The sequence below is a fragment of the Capsicum annuum genome, chromosome 1 (genome assembly GCF_002878395.1).
Source record: "Capsicum annuum cultivar UCD-10X-F1 chromosome 1, UCD10Xv1.1, whole genome shotgun sequence".
NCBI classification, from domain to species: Eukaryota; Viridiplantae; Streptophyta; class Magnoliopsida; order Solanales; family Solanaceae; genus Capsicum; species Capsicum annuum.
The window spans coordinates 28521820-28540581 of record NC_061111.1 but is presented as its reverse complement, the minus strand read 5'-3'; the positions used below and the strand labels follow the sequence as shown (position 1 = coordinate 28540581).

Sequence of the window (18762 nt, the reverse complement as noted above, 5' to 3'; positions counted from 1 at the left end):
ACAAATATAATTAAATGATAATTTGAAAAAAAAAAAGTGAAAAGACGATTTTGTCTAAAACATGAACTTTTAATGAAGGGCAAAAAGCTCAAAACACTTTTTTAAAGGTTTGAACACTTTTAAGATATTATAGATATAGATTATAAATTATAGATATAAATATATATGGTATAAGCATTTAAATATCAAAAATTACTAAATTTTGTAAATGCTATAAGTGCTAGTTGCCTAACTAATTATTATAATGTAGGGAAAATGGTCAAAAATATTGACGTTACCTTATTTAAACGTTACCTTGTTTGGATGTTACCTTATTTAGTATCACAAAATCAGATAAATCTGCAATTCTTAAATCTGGGATCTCCCCTGTTATTAGGCTAGTAATTAGGAGATAATTAGGACTTCTTATCTGTATAAATACAGTGTAGGTTCATTGTTATGTACATAATAAGATTGAATAATTCTTTCATCTATATTGTTCCAGTTTTCTTCCTTCTTTTAACTTGGTATCAAGAGCCTTATTTTTTTTCCTCTCTCTGAGATCTGAATATTCAGTTTTTTTTTCAAAAGATCAGTTTGATTCATCTTGGGCTTGGATTCTTTATCCACATCTGTTACTCTGTTTGTAATCTTTGGATTTGTTTGTTGATTCCCTCTGACTTCCATTTTTTTCTTCAATCGGAATGGATTGACGAGATATCTTGTCAACCAAATTCGATGGACATAACTTTCCAATCTGAAAATTCCATTTCAGGGCTTTCATTAGAGGTAAAGGCCTCCTTGATATTCTAGATGACTCAAAGGCTATACCTACAGAAGACAAAGAAAAAGAAGTTTGGGAAGCTAATAACGGCAAAATCATAATATGGCTTGTCAATTCCGTTTCTACTGATATAGCTATGGAACTGACATATTTTGAGAAAACATCTGAAATATGGAGTCATCTACATACTCTCGGTAACCAACAAAATTTGGCTAGAGAATTTAAATTAGAAAGGCTACTTGAAGAATCGACACAAGGTGAGAAAAGTGTTCGGTGCTTCTATTCGGGACTACTCAGATTATGGGTAGAGCAAGATCAATATTTTGCTGCCTCAATTAGTGCTGCTGGACTAAAGGACTTCATGACTACTACGAAGAGGACAAGGACTGTCCAATTCCTTATAAAACTCAGGTCTGAGTTCGAGCCTTTACGTGCATACATTCTCAACAGAGAAAAACTACCAGCTTTAGATGTGGTGGTTTCTAAAGTACTTTGAGAAGAAACTCGGTTAGATTCTCAAGACTCTATGGGAAATTCCCTTTTTGTGGACACTGCCATGGCTGCATATAGAAGTTCTTCCTCAGGAAACTCTAACAAACCAGTTCAATTCTATCATTGCAAAGAAACAGGGCATGTCATTTCCCATTGCAAGAAGCGAAATTATTGTAACTATTGTAAGAAGGATGGTTAGATTATTCTGGAATGCCATAAGAAATCTGGTTCAGTAAAACGCTCAACTCCTTATAAAGCCTTTCACGCGATGACAAGGGATGTAGGTACACAACACACTCCAGAAACACAAAATGCACCACAATTATTTGATCGCAACGACATTTATAAGATGATACAAGATTCATTGGCGGCTTCTTTCCCTAATGCAATCTCTACAGCTCTGACCGCTACATATCCCGGTAAGAATAAGATTTCGAATTCAATGGTATGGTATATTGATTCTGCTGCATCTAACCACATGATAGGAAACCAAAAACTTTTTTCTAATCTATCTAAAACACCTTTCACACATGAAATTGTTATTGCAAATGGCCATGTTTTATCTGCATCAAGTATGGGTTCCATTAAACCATTTTCAGAAGTTCGTTGTGTACCAAAACTTACTACAAATCTTTTATCCGTTGGACAACTTGTAGAACAAAATTGTTTGATTATTTTTCCCCTAATGGTTGTATTAGTCAGAACATGTTGACAGGGAAAACGATGGCCAGGGAGCGTAAGGTTGGCAGGCTGTTTCTTCTTCAATCTCTGGACACAAAATTTTATCATTGCTCTTTTTCAACTTTAAATAAAGATATTGAGTTTTCAAATAAAATATGGACTTTATGGCATCTTTATTTAGGCCATCCACATACTTCGCGTTTAAATTTCATGTTGAAATCCTGTAATTTGTTGGGTAAAGACTCGCTAATTTTTCTCGCTAAATTACCTTGTGAGAGCTATGCAAAATCAAAGAGTCATAAACTCCCTTTTCAATTAAGCAATACTACTTATTCTACTCCATTTGATTTAATTCATAGTGATGTTTGGGTACCTTCTCCAATTATATCTCATATGGGTTACAAGTATTTTATCTTGTTCAGCGATCAAGCATCTCGTTATACATGGGTTTTCTTTTTGAAACACAAATCTGAGGTACCAAACATTGTCAAAAAGTTTTATAACCTTATCGAAACTCAATTTGATAAAAAAAAAAATTAAGATTTTTCGTTCAGATTTGGGAGGAGAGTATGTAAACTCAAACCTCACAAGTTTTTTTTCAAGAAAAAGGCATTATTCACCAATGTTCTTGCCCCTATACACCAGAACAAAATGGTGTGGTGGAACGTAAGAATAGACATGTTGTTGAAACTGCCTTAGCTCTTCTTGATACATCAAATGTTCCAAAAACATTTTGGGTTGAAGCAATCCAAATGTCCATTTATCTTATAAATAGACAATCATCGTTTGTTATCAAAGAAAAATTGCCCTTATTTTGTCCTTTTTAAAAAATTGCCCGACTATTCGCACCTTAAAGTATTTGGTTGTGTATGTTTCGTTCTTCTTTCAGACCATGAGCGCCATAAATTATCCTCAGAAGCTGTTAAATGTACTTTTTTGGGGTACAATGATATCCAAAAAGGGTACTTGTGTTATGATTCATCTCTTTGCTTATTAAGAATATCTCGACATGTTATCTTCTTTGAAAATTCTTTTACTTATACTAGTAAAGACTCACAATTGTCTACTATATCCTTTTTGAAAGAATTCACGACTCATGATTCTGCTTGCCATAACAACCTAGCCGTTGGTCCATCGCTAAACTTGTCTTCTGCTATAACAGGTACTACTTATGACTTAGTTCCTTTTTTTGATAATGATATTACTTCGATGAACACTAATTCTTCACTTCACCAAGATGACTGTCATAATGTTTCTTTAAATAGTAATAATCAAACTCCAGCTCCTCAAAATATCATTAACCCTATTAGACGCTCATCTCATCATGCTCCTCCTCCAAGCCGATATGGATATTCTACAGGCGAATATGGTCAATTATATGCCTTACTAACAACCTTGAATTCTATAGTTGTACCAAAGGCTTATATAACAGCTAGTGGTCAGAAGTGTTGGGAAGATGCAATGAATGAAGAACTAGCAGCCCTTGAGGAGAATGATACATGGGATATGGTGGATAGACTAACAAACGCAACAATTACTGGAAGTAGATGGGTGTACTCAGTCAAGATGAAAGCTGATGGATCTCTAGATCGATATAAGGCAAGGTTGGTAGCTCAAGGGTACAAGCAGGAGTATGGAATCGACTATGCAGAAACCTTTGATCCAGTAGCCAAGATGACGACAGTACGTATATTGCTTGCTTTAGCATTAATAAGAAGTTGGAAGTTACACCAACTAGATGTCAAGAATGCGTTCCTACATGGAGATTTGCAAGAAGTGATCTACATGAATCTACCACCAGGTTACAAACATTCTAGTCCAAATCAGTTGTGTTGTCTTAAGAAATATCTTTATGGATTAAAGAAGGCTTCTCGCTCATGGTTTGAAAAATTTTGAACTACAATCCTTAGTGTTGGGTTTTCTCAGAGTAGCTCAGATTATTCCTTATTCCTACGTCAGTCTAGCTCAGGTATTACTATTCTCCTTATTTATGTAGATGACATGATTATTACAAAGAACGATGAGGTTGGAATCTCTCATTTGAAAAACCTATTACACTCCTCGTTCAAGATAAAGGACCTTGAAAAGCTAATATATTTTTTAGGTTTGGAGGTAAGTTATGGTGTAGAAGGCATAAAATTGAGTCAGCAAAAATATGCAGAAGATCTTGTTAAGTTAGTTAATCTAACTGATCATAAGAAGGTTCATACTCTAATGGAAACGAATACTAAATAAAAAAAAAAGGAAGGAGAGCTTTTTGGAGATCAAAATCTGTATAGACGCCTAGTTGGATCACTTATATACCTTGCTATGAGTCGTCCTGATATCTCTTATGCAGTACAGGTGTTAAGCTAGTTTGTTACGAAGCCCTACAAGATTCACTACTCAGCTTTTCTTAGGGTTATTTGATATATAAAAGGCACAGTGAATCGAAGTCTTTTATTTCCATCATCTTCATCGTTGGACATAGTAGGATACGCTGATGCGGATTGGACAGGATGCCTTGATTCAAGATGATCCACTACAGGCTGGTGCATGATGCTTGGATCGTGTATGATCTCTTGGAAGTGCAAGAAATAATCTCAAACATCAAAGTCATCCACAAAAGCAGAGTATAAAAGTATGTCAGCTGCGTGCTCTGAAATTATTTGGCTATGGAGGCTATTATTAGAACTTGGCATCAAAATGGAAGGATTAACCATATTGTATGGAGATAACACCAGTGCAATCAGAATAGCAACCAACCCCGTGCATCATGAAAATACCAAGCACATAGACGTAGATTGTCACTACATCAGAGAACTAGTTGAAGATCGGAGCATTAATCTTAGATATATATCCTCTAAAGATCAATTAGCTGATTTGTTCACTAAGGCCGTGTCAAGAAGTCGACACAATTATCTTTTGTCCAAACTCATGTTTTGTGATACAGAACATAAGTTTGAGGGAGGGTATTGACGTTACTTTATTTAAATGTTACCTTGTTTGGATGTTACCTTATTTGGTATCACAAAATCAGATAATGATTATCACAAAATCATAAATCTGATCCCCTTAAATCTGCAATCCTTAAATCAGGGATCTCCCCTGTTATTAGGCTAGTAATTAGGATACAATTAGGACTCCTTTATCTGTATAAATACAGTGTAGGTTCATTGTTATGTACATAATAAGATTGAATAATTCTTTCATCTATATTGTTCCAGTTTTCTTCCTTCTTTTAACTAAAAATACCCCTGTACTATGGGAAAAGGTTCATTTATACCCTCTGTTATACTTTGGTTATACTTTGAGTTCAAAGTATAATGGAGGGTATAAATGAACCTTTTCCCATAATACAAGGATATTTTTGACCCCTTTCCTTATAATTTATTAGAAAATTACATTGAATGTTACAATTGATTTTGTCCTCCGCCCAATGAATTTTGGAAAATATATTATGTTTTAAAAAGTGCTATAAGTGTTCAGACACGTAGGATAATTATAACTAATTTAACTAGCAAATTACATTAAGTAAGTAAACAATTGAATTAGTCATATGACTCTATGAATTAGTAAAGAATATTTTTTTATTTTTTCTTAAAAGATATCATATAAGAAAAAAGAAATTAGTATTTATCTTACTTTATTTAATCAATCCCAAAATAAGTGACATGTTTTTATATTTAATAATAATTCAATAATATTTTAATTTTGTAGTCACACAAACATTAATAATTTTTTATTTTTTATTTTTTAAATCCATGCTAACTAGTAGAAATTGGAATTGGGTAGTATTACACTAGATCAAGTGCACGTGCATTTACTAATAGGTTATTCACCAAACACATTGTTAGATCCCTTAATTTGGCACAAATTTTTATTTTGATATTTAAAATGGATAACATTCATTTTAAGAATCTAAATCAGCTATAAACTGTGTCATTTTGACAACTTTTTGCATCAAATCTGATGCGTGAAGTGCATTCACTTCGACGTGAATTAAAATGTCAATTCATGATTTGTGCTAACTCATTTTAAATTGCCACATCATTATATACACATAATAATTATTTTTTTCTTTTTAAAAAATCATCTTTCTCATCCAACCCATCTTCTTTAACCTCCATTAATGAAGATTGAATTTTTCATTTCCCTTATGAACTTTTTTAATCAAGGTATTTGTAGGCATGATATCGTCGGAATCTCTTTGACATTGTCGAAATCTCTTTTTCTTGAGCTTTATTGACATAATTAAGTCTTAATTTTTTTTTTTTTTTAGAAAATTAATTAACAAAAGAAAATATGCTACTGTTAGGAGTTGCATTTACGGAGATTGGATGCTTGGAAGTGAATCTTGCAGACAAAATTGTATTTTAATAATATTCTTTAAGAGTTAATTATCAAATTGATACAATATATTATTCTTCGTGTTTGCATTAGTAACTCAATTTTATTAATTTTTTTTATAGATATATTTTTCGATAAATTCTTATTTTCTTCACTTTTTGGATTATATTGTTAGAAGTGTTATGGAGAAAATATTAAACTAAATTATCCTTTAAGGGGTCGTTTGGTGTGAGGTATTAAAGCAAATAATCCCGAGATAAATTTTTTAATGTATAATTTGGTTGGCAATACTCGAGATAACTTATATTTAGTCCATTGTTGAATTTACTCAAGTTAATTTTTCATTTGATGAAGAAAAAAATTCATTGAAAAGTTTGCAACAATGGTGAAAGAAAGAGAAAGAGGGGTGCTTTTATGTGAAGAGAAGAATAAGGAGGAGGAGGAGGGAGGGAGGGAGGGAGGGAGGGAGGGAGGGGAGGGAAGAGGCTAGAAGAGCGAGGGAGGGAGGAATCTGATCTGAAGAAGGAGGGATGGGGTGGGGTGGGGGTGTGAAGAAGAAAGAGATTTTCTTTTTTCTTTTTACTATATATATATATATATATTAAAATATAAATAGTAAATATATATTTTTTATTTTTTTAATAAATATATAAAAATAATATGTGTGTGAGTTTACTTTTTAAAATAAAATTATAATTTCTTACGTAGAAATGACATGACACTGATGTGACACTGATTTGACAATGACGTGGGGCATGTGTACTTCACTCTCCGTAGTGAGTGTGGTATAATTTTTTTAAGGGTGGAAAAAAATTCACTTTAAAGTTATTAAGGGGATAAATAAACAAAAGTTAAGTTTAATAGTTAAACTGAGTTGGGAGAATAAGTTCAAGGGGGGAAAAGATGTTCTCTTTCAAATACATTTTTTTAGCAGCAGAACTAAACTGAAGCGTAAGTAATCCAGAAAACATGCATGTATAATGATAGCAAATTATAAAACTAAGTATATCTCAAGCTAATCATAAGTGAATTGTTAATTCAAGAATATCATGTGATTCTCCTTCACCACTCCATATACTGGTGCTCCGCTATCAGTCAAACATTTTGCGTCGTTTCAGCCATTAGGTACTCTTGCACAGACTTGTACAATCAATGCCACAATGATAACCAACTCTATTGTCAAAAAATAAGCAAACAAGCAACGATTTGGGACCTTGCATATACGTTATTCAAGGAACTTTAAGTCATGAAGAAACATTTTCTTCTTTCTGAGACAAGTACCGCTGATGCTTTAGCCAACGTGAGAGCTGATAGAGTTGCACTGACTCATTTGAAGCATGGCATGCCAGAAGAAGATGATTGCGAGGATGCACTATCCATGCAAATTTCATACACAATATTGAATACACACATAATACTGTAGTCATGTTGCCAGATATTGCATCAGGGGGATCCTGTGAATCCAACACTCCAGAAATGACAAATTCCCAGTTGGTCATAGGACTCCGAAAAGGAGTTGTTTTGGGGCAAACAGGAATGCCCTGAAGGAATTCATGATTTTGTAATTCAATGCCTCTGGTATGCTTGCCAGATACTGCAAAACAGGCTTGTGCAATTGGTGATGAAATTGCCAAATTAAATTTCAAATTCTCTTTTTGATAAGTGTTGAGAATTATGGATAGGTACCAATTGTGCCCACTTTAATGTTTTTCCAGAACAGAAAAATGTGCCATTAATAGAAGTTTTCAAATACATTAGCTCAAGTTTTAGAAATAATAATCATCTTTTGGTTCAAATACATGAGCTCAAGTTTTGAAGTGCAATTTACAGCTTTAACATCCGGGATTATTTAGATAAATACGTATGAATCTTATATATTGGTACATAACTGAACACATACAAAAATCATAGGAATACAAACATAAAAATAATTAAGTTAACTAAAGTGAGGGGTATTTTTGTAAACAAATAATATATATTTACAAATAATGCACTACATATTATTTTTAATACCACAAATCAAATAATCACTAAAAAATAATATTAGGATAACTTATCCAGGACAACTAATCCCATCATAACTAATCCCAACATAACTAATTTCGGTATAACTTGTCTTCAAACCAAACGACCCCTAAGAGGTTGTTTGGTTGGGAAAGAGTTATCACGGGATAATTAATTTCAAAATTAGTTATTCCGGACTAACCTATCTCACCATGTATATGGGATAACTTATCCCATCATTAGAGTGTAAATAGTGAGTTAAATCATCCCGGTACAAATTAATACATCTCACCAAACATGAAATAAAATAGTCCATAATGTTATCCTGAGACTATTTATTCTTTATACCTCACACAAAACGACCCCTAAGAGATAGAGGGGGTTGGAAGTATCATTAATGAAGTTTGAGTTTGAAAAAAAAATACTAGAAAATAGTACGATTAAAAAATGGGGAAGAAGAAGTTAAAATAAAATGAAAAATAGGCTAAAGAAATGCTACCATGTGCTCAAAAGTGAGTGTTTTATATGTACTTTATCATGTCAGTAAAATATGTTAAAGTGATACAACTTATGATGAATAACATTCACTTAAAACGTAAAAATAAAAAATCTTACTAAGTTGACGGATCTATAGATGTCGATGTGTTTGGCTTTGGCCTTTCCATAATTACACTCCAGTCAAGTATTATCCCCAAATTCCGATTAACATCTCTCACCACGTAAAAATAAAAAATCTTACTAAGTTGACGGATCTATAGATGTCGATGTGTTTAGCTTTGGCCTTTCCATAATTACACTCTAGTCAAGTATTATCCCCAAATTCGGATTAACATCTCTCACCATTTTTAACCATATAACCATATGTCTCCCCCTGTTTTAGCTACTCCGCTATATCACACACGTGTCAACATATCATTCGTTCATTTTCTGTATAAATAACCGCCTCACGCGCATTCTCTCCTCTATCTCATTTGTAGAGATAGATATCTCTCTCTAAAACAAAACAGTCAGATCTATACATATGTACACACACACTGTGTATCTATCTGTTGCTGTCGTCTCTAATTCGCTTGGTGCAGGTCGGGAACTGACTCGACGGTGACTGTCGGCGCCGCATTTTCATTCGAATTTCCCATATATGTATTGCCTGTTACTGTTTGGAGGTGTCAGCATTTCGTGGATTTAGTCTAGGTGCGCGAAAGCTGGCGAGGACATTATGGTTATAAAAGAAAATATTATGTGTAGATATGTAGAGAGAGTTTAGGTTGATGAGTTACTTATGGATGAATAATGCGTCCTCGTCTATAGCGAAGTTTGTTCCCGCCTTGCATCAACTGAATCGGAGACTGCGGTGAATTTGAATATCTACGGATCGATCTAATTATCTCCGATACATGAGGTTTGTATTTATATAATTGTAATTGCAAATATATGTGTACTTGTTTATCTGTTCTGTGTGTTTAGATTGTATTTATTTGGATCTAGCTGTATTAATTTTGTGTGTTTTGACTTTAGCTGTGGAGGTGCGTGTTCGTGTTTATTTGTGCTTTGAAGGATCGAAGAGATGGTGGAGTTAATATACTTTCTTTCGAAACTGAAAATGGAAAGTTAGAATTGGCAGTTTTCGTTGTATTTTGAATTGGTGAAGTTTAATTAAGAATGAGAGTTGAGTTGTAAAAGCATAGAAAATAATTCTAGAAATCTAATTATGGAGATTGTGATGGATGAACTATTAATTTGTTATCATTGATGTGAATATATTATGTTTATTTCTTCTTTGGGGGATCTATAAGAGGAGGCGATGCTGGAAGAATGAATATTAGAAGTGTAAGACTTTCAATAGTGTCCACAGTATTGACGAAAATGGAGGTTAGAGTTGTCCATTATAATTTTAGAATTTCCATAGGAAGAAACTTTCAACATGACTCTTCAAATTGTGATTGAGCAATTGGATGAGTTATGATTTTTGTATTTACCTTTATTTTTTGATGAAATTGATAAATTGTGGAGAAATTTTGTTTATAATTAGTCTTATGTAATATTTTGAGTGACCTGAATTGTGAGTTGTGACCCGTACTAGATCACGTTTTCTTGTTGGACTATACCAATCTAATTCTTGAAGATTTTGCTTTTATCTTAGCTCTTTTTTGTTTTGCACATTCTCACACTCGCACAACCTCTAGATTTTCAAGTTTGTGAGTAATAATGATATAGTAGAAAATTTTGTTTAAGCTATTGTGGCAATGTATCAGCTTCCGGATTAGACAGCTTTAATGCAATTTTTCTATTTTTGAACTTGAATAGAAGAGAATTCACGAGAAGGAAAGTTTTTTCTTATTCTTATCTTGGATTGTGCAGTATTTGTGAAATTAATATGCTTAGCAGTATTTATTAATACATCGATTTGAACATTAGTATAAAATATTTACTTCCACACTTGTTCTTTTCGTTGAAGAATACTGCATCCGTCTCTGCTCTTTATTCATGCTAAGTATGTTAAGTCTCACAAATACAAGAGAAACAACAATATGGATGTCATAAACCTTCTTGTACTCTCGGTTTCGGTGCCATCTGGCATAGCATAATGTAGCTTCCAACCTGTTTAAGATATCAAAAGGTAGATCCAGAAGGTAGATTTATGTCTTCAATGTAACTTCTTAAGTTTAGTTGAAGTTCTGCATTTGATGTTGTATTGAGTTCCTAATGACAATCCAATATCCGTTGAGGGCCGAGGGATACAGTTGAAGATCCTTCTGCTTCTTGTTCATTTCTCTTGTGCTCATTTAAGTGTTCATACATAATAACGTAATAACTAGGTATTGACTCTTATCACAACTCAGAAGTTCTACATGAGAGGACATCATATCAGATCTGTTCAATATAGGTAATAGCTGTATTGAGGAACTCACGACACCATTTATTCAATTGAGTTGCGAAGAAGAATTTGGAGGTTCCACACAGTTCATAGGAATCCATGGAGGTGGGACTGACAAATATGAGATTTTGTTTAGTTTTTGAGTTAGCAGCTAGTGTTTGTATAAGTTTTAAGCAGTGTTTTTAAAAGCGGAGGCATAAGGCGAGATGTTTTACCTGGTATGAGGCGAGGCGATGGGGCGTAAGCCCCACGAATCCTTTAATTTTTAATATTTTATAAATTAATATAATTAGAAATAAATATTTTTTAGAAGAGATAGATCACCCAAAAAAGTAAAACTATATCAAAATTATAAAAAATAAGCGAAAAATATATGTAAAACTGCTACAAAAATAAATAAATCAAAGCCACATAATACAACTAACATTTAAACTTTACTTTTCATAAAATAAACTATTATATGTCCTTGAAAACACAAGTTTGTATAAGAAATAATACATAATTAATCTCGATCAGTGTATTTATGTACCTATTTAACATATATTGTATTTTATAAGAGAGCACAAAAAGTAAATAACTTAAAAACTAGTCATTGTTCAACATGAAAAAACCGAAAATAAAGGAACTAGGAAGAAGAAAATGTGACTTTTCAGTTTTCTTTTACTTTTGATTTGAGTATTTACCAATCATATATTATACTATTAAGTTTAAATTAGAGATTTAATTGGAACTGTCCATATCCGGTTCATCCTTCAGAACCATATTGTTACATCCCAAGAACAACAACATACCCAGTATATTACCACCAAGTGGGGTCTGGGGAGGGTAAGTGTACGCAGTCCATACCACTACCTTGGATGTGAGATAGAGAGGTTGTTTCCGATAGACCCCCGACTCAAAATAAAACAATCTAGACAATGAATAGTAAAAGAACAAGATATAATAGAAATTAACATATCCAATAATACCATAAACAAGATACACCAAGTAATACAACCAAAGATACAACATCCTAAACTCATACTAACCTTCTACCCTAATCCGCTTTCTCCACAACTTTCTATCTAGGGTCACGTCCTCGGTAAGCTGGAGCTGCTCCATGTCATGTCTAATCAGCTCCCTCAAATATTTCTTCGGGTTACCTCTACCTCACTTGAAACCATCCCTCACCAACCGCTCAGACCTCCGCACTAGGGCATCCGTGCCCCTCCTCATCACATGACCGAACCATCTCAACCTCGCTTCCCTCATCTTGGCTTCCACCGAAGCCACCCCACCTTTTCTCGAATAACCTCATTTTTAATCTTATTTTTTCTAGTGCATCCACATATCCACCGAAACATTCTCATCTCCGTCACTTTCATCTTCTGGATGTGGGCCTTCTTAACAGACCAACACTCCACCCCATACAATAAAGCCGGTGTAACCACCACTCCGTAGAACTTGCCTTTAATTTTAGGAGGTACCTTTTTGTCACACATGATTCTGGAGGCGAGCCTCCATTTCATCCACCTTGCCCCAATCCGATGAGTGACATCTTCGTCAATATCTCCATCCTCCTGAATTATAGACCCCATATACTTAAAACTCTCTCTCTTATTGATAGAATAAGTATCAAGCTTATTAACCACATCGGACTCATGAGACACCCCGCTGCCTTGCTGAACTTACACTTCAAAAATTCCGTCTTGAACCCACTCAATCTAAATCCTTTAGACTTAAGGGTTTGCCTCCAAACCTCCAATTTAGCATTAACTCTGTCTCATCAATCAAGACCACATCATCCGTAAAAAGCAAACAGTAAGGCACCTCACCTTGAATTTGCCGCGTCAAAACATCCATCACCAAGGCAAAAAGAAACAGACTAAGTGTCGATCCTTGTTGTAACCCCATCAAGAAGGGAAAGTGTTCCGAGTCCTCTCCCCCAGTCCTAACCCGAGTCCTCTCCCTCAGTCCTTAATAACCATTTCTTTATTTTTCGATCGCCTGGAAGGGACAAAATAAAGATCTTGTTGTTTCTTCAATAATTTCTGATCTCTAGCGGACCTCTCAGTAGGTTCGAACCGAGATGAAGTTCTTACACGTAATTTGCACCTCACGCTTAGGCGAACACTCCAATGCTTAGTCAAACGCCTCAAATTTCAGGCCTTTTGCCTTCTAACAATGCCTTGGTGCATTTTTGACTTCGCCTAGCCCCGGGAGAGTTAAAAACACTGGTTCTGAGTTAGTTTGAATTTGGGTACATGCTCTTTTGCAGTAGGTTAGTTGGAGTCTGTTAACCAATGCTTAATGTCTTGAAGTTGGATCCCTCGTATTTATATATGACAGTTTAGTAGTTTACCGATTTGTGTTTATTTGTTCTCTGTTGCATTCGAGGTGGTGGCTAAAGTTTCCGTTTTTATTACTAATAGAATAGATGAGTTATCAGCTATTTGATTCTCGGTATTCTCATGATCAAAGGACAATCCAAATTTTTTGTTTGTGTCTCATGCTTCGTATTTTTTCTGTTGGTTGACTTTAACCCGTATTTATTTATGTCACTCATCTAAACTAATGTGAAATTGACATGTTTTCGGTATTGTTGTAGAATAACTAGCACTATTTATGGAGGAGTTGATCAATAATATGAAGATTTTACCAGAAAAAAAAAAAAAAAAACTTCTCTGCGCCTCTCCTCTTCTAACTCATCTCTATTTTTAAAACCAACAGTAACATACTGGTATCAACTCTTTTCTTGGACTGGGTGAAAACTGCAGAAAGAATAGAAGGCGTGGTTGATGGCAATTTCAAGATGGAATACCTTTGGAAGAACCCAGTTTTCTGGGCTAGGTTGCATCGTGAAATATCTGCTACAAAATAAACAAAGAAGATATCAAATGTAACTCCTTAAATTCTTTTTTCTGTGTCCTGGATGTCAAGTAAAAGACTGCCGTCTTATTATCTATGGAAGTAGGAAGACAGGCAATTTCTGATCTGCTCTTTCATCTTTTATTTTCTATATAAATCGAGTACATAATGATGAGTTGACTTTAGTGATTTCAGTGGAAATTGATGGTACTTTGGCTTTATGATATGGCCTTGTATTTGTAGATATTTGCTAGTGTTAGTATAGGGTGTTCCGGAATGCTGGGACTTCTCGGCCACTCTATTTCACTCTAAAGCTTTAGCTTGTGTAGAAACATGAAAACATAGGTTAATAGTGAACCACAAAAGTCATGTATATTTTGGTGGATAACGGAACCTTCAACACAAGAACACGCCAAATCTCCGTTGTCACTAGTTCAACTTTGTACATATATCTTCCAATCTACTTCTCAAATTTCATTGTCTCACCAACTTGTTTCGTCCAATGATTTCTCTGCTCTCCCTTCATTGTGCTAAATGACACTAGATTCATCTTTACTTCTCATAACCTAAACTGACTGAATTACTACTTCCTTATCCGTTCCCCCACTACGCCTTGCTTTTGTCCCAGTCACCCGACAACGCACCCCCCCTCCCCCCGCACCCCAAACGAATGATTTCACAATCCTTACTGTGCAACTTATTTGTTAAGAATCCCCTGATTTCTCAACCCAACTCAAAGCGTCTGTTTAGTGACTAAACCAGACGCCACTACTTCTCGGTTACCATAACAAGCTTTGCCCCTATTATATCTGCTTCATTATTTCAGGTTGTGTTACGTTTACGAATTAGTGAAGTAACTTTTGCCTAATTTGCAGCCCAAACACCCCGATATTCTTCCACTTGTTGATATGTTGGTTTGCGAATTATATTTAGAATTTTTACGTACTACCTAAATTACTTTATCTGGAAATATGGTGGTGCTTATAACATGCTGCCCAGAGCATCCTGTCATTTTCTGATTGATAATGAGGATTTGTTTCCATATTGACTGACCTTGACCTTGTTTCCGTGTAAAGTTAACAAGTATAGTTGACAATAACTGATAACAGATAAAAAGTTGAAGGATCTTCAGCAGAAGACAAAGCATGACATGTGATGCGTGCATGGCTTTATAGTGGAGTTCAATGTGCAGCAAGGGGAGTTTTTTTGTTGGATGCTGCTGCAGCCAGTTGGAGTGGGTTAATTTTGGTTGCATGTGGCAAGGTTGTAGCCCTGAAAAAGACCATTTAAATTCTGAGCGTGCCTCATTTGCCAATACCATCTTGGTACATTCCATTTTCATTCTCTTGATTGTTATTCCCTGAACCCCTACCATTCCCTTCTTGAACACTTCTGTTCCTAAAGGATTCATTATATTGGCGTAATCCGGTATCAAAGCAAGGATTTACTTCGTCATAATTTATGGTGAAAGCAACCAAAATACAGATGAGGCAGCCAATGAAATGAGGATGATGGAGGATTTGAGAACGGTTCTTCAATGATATGAAGTTTGAGTCAAAGACAAATTGGATATCAATTATGGAACTTATGCACCCAAGGGTGTGGCTAGTGGTCAATGAAGTGGTTGAGGTCTGAGGTTCAAATCCCAACGAAGACAAAAACACTAGATGATTTCTTCCTATATGTCCTAGCCTTGGTGAACAGAGTGGTGGGAGGTAGCAAGTATCGTGTGGAATTAGTCAAGGTGCCCACAAGCTGATCCAGTATGAAACTTGTGAAATCCACAAACGTGGTAAAGAAAGATAAGGGTATGTTGAGCATGACCGTTCGTGTACCAAATAATAAGATAAGGGTATGTTGAGCATGACCGTTCGTGTACCAAATAATGGGGTTCTACGATCAGATACAACTTCAATTCAAATGCCAGCCATCAGTTAGCTTGTATTTCAAAGCCGGATCTTCTAAATTGCTATCCCTTAATTCCTGGTTAAAGGCAGACTGGTAGACTAAAAACTTTTGTCGAATGGTTTTCATCTTTGTTTCACAAGCAAATGTAGTTATGATCCAATTCTCGGAGATACCATCTGGAGGCATCAAATTTACCATCATGGCAGAATGCATACTGATGCCTTAGTGAGTGGAATATGGCCAATCACTTGTTGAGAGGTTCGGGGCTAAGCCAGAGGATCACGTGACAACTCACCCAGTTAAAGCAGATAAAGAGCATCCTGGATTATCAAACCAAAATGCTAAATCTTAACAAGGTATGTTACAAGTAAGCTTATGGCGGAATTGAAGCCTAAATTGAGTTATTAAACCAAAATGCTAAATCCTAGAACCTCTCACATCATTATTTTGTCAAATTATAGGAATATTGCAGCCCAATCCAAATGATTCAAGATGTAAACATCAGTCCTCGCTGCTCCTAGCAGCTGTGTAGGTACATTCTGACCAAGCCATCCAACTCCCGATACACCTAAAGTTCCCTGTCATATCTCTTACTATTGTCGAAATTAGGGATAGGAGATCCAGGGAACTCCAGCAATTGGATGTAATCAAAGAGTCTAAATATGAGCATAACCTCAAGTAAATCAGTCAACAACATTCTAAGCCTATCAATACACTAGACCGAAACAAACGAAGGCTTTATGAGGCCCAGGCTTCCACAACATTTGGCATGCCAGAAGATCAAAATTACACGTGCAGTATATAGAATGTTACATTTAAGGTAATATTTCTAGTATTCTCACACAATCACTTCCAGTTTAATCATGCAAAACAAACTATTTATAAGTAATCAAATTTCTTAGACTATCTTTGGTTGTCTAACAATTTCTCAGCAAATTGTGATAAATATCCGAGACACAGTTCTCTGAGCAATATTAGCATTTTCTTTTCTTTACTACGATAACAAACTTCTCCAAAACCACTGCATTCTCCAGTAGATCCTTTGAAAGTTTGAAAAGCTTATGTTTAGACCACTCTTTTGAACATTCCCATGTGCAATCAACAAATGAAGAAGATCAACGTGCATTTAACTTGGTCTCATTAGCCCCAGTCTTAACCTGTTTCTTAAGTTAAAAAGTGGCTATCATAGGGGTGCGTGATGCAAAATGAGTATGAAGAGAGGTAGAATAATAAAAAAATAAAAAGCACACAATAAAAAGCCGAGTGTGGTGCAAAAAGAATAAGAAAAGAAAAAAGGTGAAAGATTAGAAAAAGATAATTTGGTTTGTGAAAAGATAGCACCCACCTTGAGCATGTGTGATCAATAAAAGGGAGGGAGAGAAAAAGGTTAAGAAGTGAAACCCTAAGAGGTTAGCGTAGTGTCAAGGAGGCGTAGTCACTTTAAATATCCATGAATATCATACCAGCCCCTAGCCTGCGTTACAAGCTTAAGAGAAGCCCTATAGTGATCCTAACTTGCCTGTTTGAAGACGTACAGACTATAAAGGCAATCCTATGGCATTTGATGCGCAATGTTGGAACTTCGTTTTGAGAGTGAGTCTTGTGTTTATCCCTATGTGTATAAATTCTGATATTAGTGATAAAGGGATTTCTTTGTTGTGAGGGCACACTAGGTATGTTGCTAATCACTGTCTTGTTTGGATAGTATGATTTGGGTATGTGCTGGGTTGTTATTGCTGAAATATTTGTCATATCTTGATCCTTGTGAGTTGCAGGGGTATTTTCAATAATAGACACAGTTGCTCTTACTTTGACTGACCTTGGAGATGGTGTATGTTTTATGAACTGATGTGAGTAGTTAGCTGCCAAATTGTACTTTGTATACTCTTAGTTATGTTAAGGTTGCTTGAGGACAAGCAATTATTTTAAGTTGAGGGTGTTGATGTGTGCGCAATTACGAACACATTTGAGGCCCTTAACCTAGAATAATTGTGAGGCCTTAAGCAACTTTTGTCGTTTTTTGATGTGTTCAAGTTAATTTTACAGATTAAGCTAACGGGATAGAGAACCAACAAGAATGGAGGCAAAGAAGTCGACATCTGAAGAAATCTGAAGAAAAGTGTGGCTGACGACATCCGTGACAAGGCGTCATCCCCATGATAGGCTATCGCAGTTGCCGTCAAACGTAACCAGGGAGTTGGCATGAAGTGAATGTTGTGACGACATATGCTAATAAGATGTCAAAAGTGTGACAAGCCGTCAGAATTATCGTCAACCTTAGGTAGAAATTACCAATATGGAGGAGGAGCTGAAGAAATCCATAACACGCCATCAGACTCCGAATAGGCCATCACTGTCTTTGTCAACCTTAGGCAGTAGAAGCTAAATTTGTAGAGAAGCTGACGACGTCCGTAATAGGCCGTCAAAATCATGATAGGCCATCACAATCGCCATCATCTATTCCGAAGAAAATCTGAAACTTTAATTTTATTTCTTTATTTAGGGTTAACTATTTAAAGCCTTGTTTTAGGATTTTTCTATTATCCATCAATTAATTGACGTATCCTACAACATACAACTTCTCTCTCTCTATCAAAAGAACAATATTTTTAGAGTTTTGTCTTGTGATTCAATTACAAGTTCACTTTTGATTTCCTTCATTATTGTAAGTTAATCCTTTCAATTAAGAATTCAACTTGTGTGCTTATTTCCTGCATCATAAGTAGCTAAACACTCTTAACCTGGGTTATGGAATCTAGGGTTAGGTCATGATAAGGTATTGATTAATTACACAAGGTTTAATAGGTGTTAGGATTTCTTGATAATTCTGATATTCTAACTTATGTTTATTGGTTGCAAACAA

General features: G+C 35.1%; 2 long non-coding RNA genes across 3 annotated transcripts; one reads left to right on the top strand and one right to left on the bottom strand.

Moving 5' to 3' along the window:
• Positions 1 to 7129: 7129 nt before the first annotated feature.
• LOC124896251 lies at positions 7130 to 9101 on the bottom strand. Its single transcript, XR_007052658.1, has 2 exons — positions 8885 to 9101; positions 7130 to 7859 (listed from the first exon to the last, which is right to left on the bottom strand). It is a non-coding gene; the product is annotated as an uncharacterized LOC124896251 (long non-coding RNA).
• A 130-nt stretch (positions 9102 to 9231) lies between these two features.
• LOC107870308 lies at positions 9232 to 18556 on the top strand. Of its 2 annotated transcripts, XR_001674092.2 has the most exons (7): positions 9232 to 9668; positions 13854 to 14022; positions 15101 to 16255; positions 16361 to 16431; positions 16509 to 16719; positions 17675 to 17749; positions 17946 to 18556. It is a non-coding gene; the product is annotated as an uncharacterized LOC107870308 (long non-coding RNA). The 2 variants fall into 2 exon arrangements; XR_007052655.1 differs by having other exon boundaries at positions 9251 to 9668; positions 17675 to 18556.
• Positions 18557 to 18762: the final 206 nt, after the last annotated feature.